This window comes from Alnus glutinosa, chromosome 13, assembly GCF_958979055.1.
Source record: "Alnus glutinosa chromosome 13, dhAlnGlut1.1, whole genome shotgun sequence".
Lineage (NCBI taxonomy): Eukaryota > Viridiplantae > Streptophyta > Magnoliopsida > Fagales > Betulaceae > Alnus > Alnus glutinosa.
Window position 1 is genome coordinate 20,877,986 of NC_084898.1, and position 6,000 is coordinate 20,883,985.

General features: G+C 36.4%; 1 long non-coding RNA gene across 1 annotated transcript; it reads left to right on the top strand.

Moving 5' to 3' along the window:
* The first annotated feature begins 2,978 nt into the window (after nucleotides 1-2,978).
* On the top strand, nucleotides 2,979-5,030 carry LOC133853782 (uncharacterized). Its single transcript, XR_009896738.1, has 3 exons — nucleotides 2,979-3,466; nucleotides 4,204-4,233; nucleotides 4,718-5,030. It is a non-coding gene; the product is annotated as an uncharacterized LOC133853782 (long non-coding RNA).
* The last annotated feature ends 970 nt before the right edge of the window (nucleotides 5,031-6,000 follow it).

Sequence of the window (6,000 nt, forward strand, 5' to 3'; positions counted from 1 at the left end):
CACACACACTTGTTAAAATTAGAAGTCCATATAATTTTTCAACAAGGTTCTATTGACCTTTGTAGCTTCTGGCACCACTATTGGCCCCATTCAAGGCATGTCATGGCATCCAGTTTTCATCAAACTTGAAGCATAGAGAATTGGGATCTGGTTAAGCATAGCCTGAACACTTGTCCTTCTTTCCAAGATGTGAAATAAATGCCAAGATACAAAATTTACCATAAAATAATACTATGGTAGAGAAGCTTCTGGCAGTTCATGGGAGGAAAAAAATCATGTTAAACACAAGTGTCCCATTTGACACGGCATAAGTACGGTGTCAGCACCAAGGGAAAAAAATAATATTTAACACAAGTATCCCATTTGACTCGTCATAAGTACGGTGTCAGTACTCCGTCAACAAATTTACCATGTCATTTGCTCTGTCATTTACACGGTAAAAAAAAGGAAGACCCCCCACCTACAACGAGTGAAAAAAAGAAGAAGGTAGAACTCAATCTATAGAAGCTACCACCCCCTGCCACAAGATGGGGGCGACCGAGCAGCCATCCCCTCCCACAGGAAATGTGGGCGGCCGTATCGCCACCTCCTCTCATATAGATTGGGATCTCTTTTTCTTTTTCTTTTTTTCTTTTTCTTTTTATTTTAACTATGTGGATGGCAAGACATTTGACGTGGCAAATTTGTCGACGTAGTGTTGCCATGGTGCGCATGGCGGGTCAAATGTGGCACACGTAGTAGAAGAAAAATTGTTAACTTTGACGGTAAAATGACTGAAAGACATATTTAATGACTGTGAGACATTTAAAACTTGGGCCAAATACAAGAACCTGATTATCGAAATTGAAAACCCAAAAACTAAATTAAATTAAGGGGTAATTACCTTTTCCCCTCATCAACTACCAGTCATTGTCAACATGCCCCATGAACTGACACCTCGACCAAAAGAGAGTATCCAACTACCAACTTTACATATTTTGCCCCCTTCCGTCAGTCTAATTCGTGAAAAGACTTAAATACCCTAACTCAAATTTAAAAATGACATAAATGCCTTCAACTTTTTTAAATATATTAATTTTAATATTTTTTTTATTAATTATTGTTGGAGGGCATTTTGGTCTTTAAACCAAAATTAATGCCAAAAAATGGAATATTCCGTCCAAGTTAACGGAATTCCCTGACGGAATGGGGCAAAGTATGTAAAGTTGGTAGTTGGATACTCTCTTTTGGTTGAGGTGTTAGTTCATGAGGGCATGTTGACAATGGTTGGTAGTTGATGGGGGAAAATGTAATTACCCCTTAAATTAAAAACAAAAAAAACTAAGAGTGTTAGTACAGTTTTTGGTATGGCGGGAACACGGCTCGTGCTTTTACGTTGTTCAGGCTTTTCCAAGAATCCTGCAAAATCAACAAACCTAAGAGACTCTTCCGGGGGTCTCACTCCGATGCTTGAGTTAGCTTCTGATAGAGAAAATTTGCTTAATTCTCAAAAGTTTAGTCTCTGTTTATACCTGGGGTTGGGACCTATTTATATGCTAAATGATCTACACCATTACTACTAGGGTTTCCTTATCAATCTCCTAGCAAGATCCTTGGCAACAAATCCTATATTAGCCTAAATCCGGATTTTTAAGGACTGGCATGATCTCAAGAGATCTGAACCGTAATGTCTATCTTAGTTCGTGGGATGCTAATCCGGATTTCTTGGGACTGATTCGAATTTCCTGGGATGCAGTTGATACTTGAGTTCCCGGGACATGCTTGTCCTGGGCCTTAACTAACTTGGTAACTGAGTTCTCGGGACAATATTTTTCCGAGCCTTGGCTGGCTAAGTTGAATCTCGGTCCTGGGATGTCTGCATTCCTAGGACCCAATCTAATTGTACCTTATGTCCCGTATTCTTGGGACTAGCTACCTGGTGTCTATTTCTTGAGATAGGACTATCCCGGAAGTCCTTCCATCTTGGCTGCTTGGTATCTATCTCTAGGGATATTACGTTACTGGGAGTTCTGCGGTTTCTCCTTCATGGGCTGGTATTGACCCGAAGGCTGATCTTAATGGAATTATTCCCAAAAAATGGCTATATATTATTTTGGGTTAAACACCTTTTTGATCCCTGAGTTTTGACAACTTTATTTTTTAGTCATTGAGTTTCAATTTGTATCACAGATGGTACCTCAATTTAAAAAAAAAGACCAAATTAGTACCTCAGTTAAGTTTTTCGTCCAAAAACTAACAGTCTGTCATGTGTCAACATTTGAGGTTGACACGTGACACTATATAAAAAAATTAAAAATTAATAATATTAAAAATTAAAAAATAAAATAAAAAACAAAAAAACAAGGGGGTGTCAGTCTAGGGTGGTCGAACTACCCCCCATGTTTAATTTTATTATTTTTTAATTAATTTTTAAAGATTTTTAATTTTTTTATATATAGTGCCACATGTCAACCTCTGGCGAGCCATTAGTTTTTGGACGGAAAACTTGACTGAGGTACTATGTAGCGCCCCAGTTTTTAAAACATATTAGTAATTTGGTTAAAGAATAAAAATAATTATTTTTATTTGTTTTATAAATATTTTCAATTTAACCGGTGTTTTTAATAAACTGACAATTAATTTTTATCACCAAATATATATATTACTGAATTAATATAATTGACGGATAAATAAACCGTAAAACGTATTTTCATAAATTTATAATATATGGTTTTAATAATAAAACTTTATAATATTTTATTATTCATTTTTCAGCATCTTCTCCTATCTATTTCTTTTATTTGTTTATTCCTCCATCTTCATTTTAATAAACGCATACACTCATCTTTTGTTTCTTCTTCTTATTTTTCTACTCCACTAATCGACCACCAACTTCTTCATTTTAGTTCTTTAATCAACCACCAACTTCTCCATTTTAGTTCTTTAATCAACCCACTAATTTTTCCACTCACCTTACTATTATAAAAGAGAGCAAAGCTCTCTGTGGAATTCGCAGACCCCCTTTCTTCTCTATCTTCTTTCTTCTTCTTCTTTCTTTTCTTCTAAGACCAAGTGACCAACAGAGAGAGTGAGATGAGGAATTAGAGTAGTGAAGGAGAGAAGTTGTCCAGACCCAGAAGCCCAGTCCAGCAAGCAGAAACCCGTAAGCCCCACAAACTGATTTCAAGCCCAAACCCAGAAAGCCTGTGATCCACAAATCAACCCATGAACCATGGATTCGAACCCAGCAACCCAGCAAGCCAAACCCAACCCAAGCCCATAACCTGTGAGCCCAGTTCAGTAAAACCCACAAGCCCAAAGCCCAGACCGAAGCCATTAAACCCAGCAGTAACCCAGACCCACTGAACTTGACCCGAACCCGGAACCCCGACCCGCCGGCGACCCGCCTCCGGCGACTTTTCCGGCGACTCTCCGGCTACTTCCAAAACTCACCGTTTCGCTGGATTTTCGAGTGAAAATCCTTAATGTGAGTTTCTAAGTTTTTAATTAGCCTAAAAGTATATATTTTCATAAAATCAAGTAACTAGTATATTAGAATATAACTTTAATAATTATAGAATTGAATATTCTTATTATAACTTATTTATGTATATTATATTTTGAAAAATATATATATACTCTAAAGTATTGATTATGTTTGATTATTGATAATTAATGAGTGATGTTGTTTAAACTAAGGGCTTGATTAATTATAAAACTCTAGAATTAAAGAACGATTTCATGAGTTTAATCATGTAATGCATTGTTTTAGAAATTGAGTATTATGGAAATTGAGCATGCTGTATTATTATGATTTCTCAAATATATTGGTTGAAATAATTGTTAATATGTTTTGTTAATTGGTTTGGTAATTGGATTGATGTTCCCTAAAAGTGATTAGGTTTTGTTAGAAAAATACATAGGTTTCTTGTTGGTTGATTTCTCTATACTATAGAGAATGATATCAAGAATTTTAGATTGTACTCGAGTGATTACTTGAGACCTAGATTAGATGTTATTCCAAAGTATTGATTTGCTAATTGATTAAGTAAATATTAAGTTTTAACCATGTTGAGTGTTCATAAATGTAAGTGATTTTCCAATTAATAGATGATCGCTTCTATGTATGTGTCTATGTATAAAAATAGAATTCATGTTGAGGCATGAGTTTCTAGAAAGTAATGATATTGACCTTGTATGCACATGTATATGTGTTTGATGCAGATGATGAATTGAGACAGCACAAAAAGGACTGTAAGTATTTTTATACTTACTGAGGGTAGCACTGGATTTCAGTAATGTTGTGTTTATGTTTTATTTTAATTGGATGCGTGTGACTGATTATTGCATACTGTTAATAATCAACCTATTAATATTGGGCGCAACGTCTCCCAAAGGTTCATGATAGAGTTGAACCGGAAACAATAATAATCATATTGATTGGAACGGCTTTCAAAGTACTAGAGGAGGGAGGTCTCCGATAGTGCGAAAACAAGTTAATTAAAATGTAATGGAGAGGAGGGAACGGCCTCTAGAAAGACGCTAAACGGGGGGGCGTGCCCTTACAAGAGAGGAGTGTAATCACTATATAAACTGTTAAAACTTTGCATGAAAAACTATCACCACATCATTATGTCATATCTGTTCCTTAAAATAACGCATAAATCATGATGTTGTTGAATGACAGTTAGCTCACTTATGGAACTATGGGATTGTGGTTATAACCACCTTCTCATAGATGACTGTGCAGGCACAGACACTGACGAGTATCAGGATTATCAGGAGCCTTATGATGATCCTGGTTTCATAGATGAGACGGTCTAAAGTCTTCTTTTTATGATAGACTTGCTGAACAGTTTATCTTCCATGTCGTTATTAGGTTTTATTTTATGTACTTTCCAGACATCTTACGCTTTGTTTTATAGTTTGTAATATGACTACTATTACATAGGACGTGAGCCGTGGTGGCCCTTATGTTATTGCTTTTGTGTGTATTTATTTGTAAGACCTTTTATTATTATTATAATGTAAGTTGAGGTATTTCAATTAAAGCTCTATGTGTGTTGAAAGGGAATTGTCCCTATCGGTGATGTTAAAATAAAAAATAAATTATATTTTTCCGCTGCCAATTTATACTCTGATGATGTAGTAATGTCACGTGGAAATCGAAATTTTCACTTACGCCTTTTTGTAAAAGGCGGGGCGTTACATACTAATTCGGTCATTTTCCAAAACTGAAGTATTATCTGTGATGCGAATTGAAACTCATGGACTAAAATATAAAGTTTCCAAAACTCAGGGAGCAGAGGTGTAATTAACCCTATTATTTTTCCTTTCATTTTAATGTAAGCCTACTACTTCAGCCATATATATTTATTTTGCTTAGAAAAAGTTCCATGGGACAAAATCTTTTTAGTTTTCTGCATGTGTTCAATAAGAAAGAAATGGAAAGTAGTTGGGAAAATGTCTAACTAACATTACATGGCCAAACAGTCCACACCTAGGACATCTATAAATCATACCCTCCTCACTTTTAGGAACTAAGAGCTTGAAACCACATTCATGAATTGTTGATGTTAATTTTGCTTCCAAAAACCTGATATCCTCTTCGTTCTCTCTCCTCTGAAGAAAACCTCTCTACAACCCATGGCTGCCGAGGAGGAGGTAGTGGAATCCACTACCTCCTTCTCCCCTCCTCCTCCTTCCCCCTCCCCTTCTCGCCTCATTGGAGGCTTCAAAAACCTCTTATGAGGTTCTTATCCTGCTAGAGTTTACTCTAACCATATCCATGTCTCATTTGGAGGAGTTTTATATGCTTTTCTACCTTCTGACGCAGCTCTCATGGGTCTCCTTCATATATCATCTTCTCCACCGTGTGTTTTTTGTAGAGTTTGGTTAGGATCAAAGGTTTAAGTTTTCAAACTTAGATCTATGCTCCTCCTCCAGATAAAGCTTTACACGTTCCTCTCCATTGTGACCGCTGTCGTCTTCCGCCTCCACCGACACCAGCCGCGTCTCCAC